The sequence below is a fragment of the Arachis duranensis genome, chromosome 8, assembly GCF_000817695.3.
Source record: "Arachis duranensis cultivar V14167 chromosome 8, aradu.V14167.gnm2.J7QH, whole genome shotgun sequence".
Classification (NCBI taxonomy): domain Eukaryota; kingdom Viridiplantae; phylum Streptophyta; class Magnoliopsida; order Fabales; family Fabaceae; genus Arachis; species Arachis duranensis.
The window spans coordinates 15,172,952-15,173,773 of record NC_029779.3 but is presented as its reverse complement, the minus strand read 5'-3'; positions in this window follow the sequence as shown (position 1 = coordinate 15,173,773).

Genomic DNA, 822 nt, shown 5'->3' with positions numbered 1-822 from the left:
TAGTATTTTTTTATTCTATTAGAATTTATAATTTTTAAATAAAAAAATGTTTGTTAACTAAATTTAAAAAAAAATAATAAATTTTATTCGCTGCGTAATATTGCTCTTAAATAAGATTATATATTTATATTTATATCACCTACCATCACTTCTCTTTCTGTGTAATTAATTTATAATATCTTTTAATGTAATGTGGATTATACATTTATGGTAGATGGTCAAATAAATAAATGAAGAGTTTTATTGATGGGTCGTTAGATGATCATCACATGAAATATCTTATCTTATTTTTGTTAATTTTAAAATAAAATTAGGTCATTCCTTTCATTTTATTTTATGCATGTCAAAATCTATTTACTTTGTCGCACGTTTTTATAATAATATTTTGTCGACTGATTTGTTTTTTGGTTTTTTACGGTATTTTTCAATCCGATAAATTAAAAACTAATTTGTCACAGTACTAAGCTTCATTTAAGAATTTGTTATTGACCAATAAATTGTTATATGCAAAAAGTAATATTCGAATCTCCGATACTTACTTAAGCGGATTAGTGAGCTAACCACTAAACTAATCCAATTTGATTTGTCAAAATCTATTTTTATGGCACTGACTTTTTCTTACTCGTAGTCGTAGATCATATTTGTTTAGCACAGAATATTGAGATATAGACACTAGGCACGGATCTAAAAAAAAAGGTAAATAGTGGCCTTAGTTTTTTTAAGGTTTTGAAGAAGTATATATATGGAATATGTACTTGATAAAATAAAATATATTTAGTAATTTTATATGTAATTATTTTAATAATATGATAGATTAAAGTT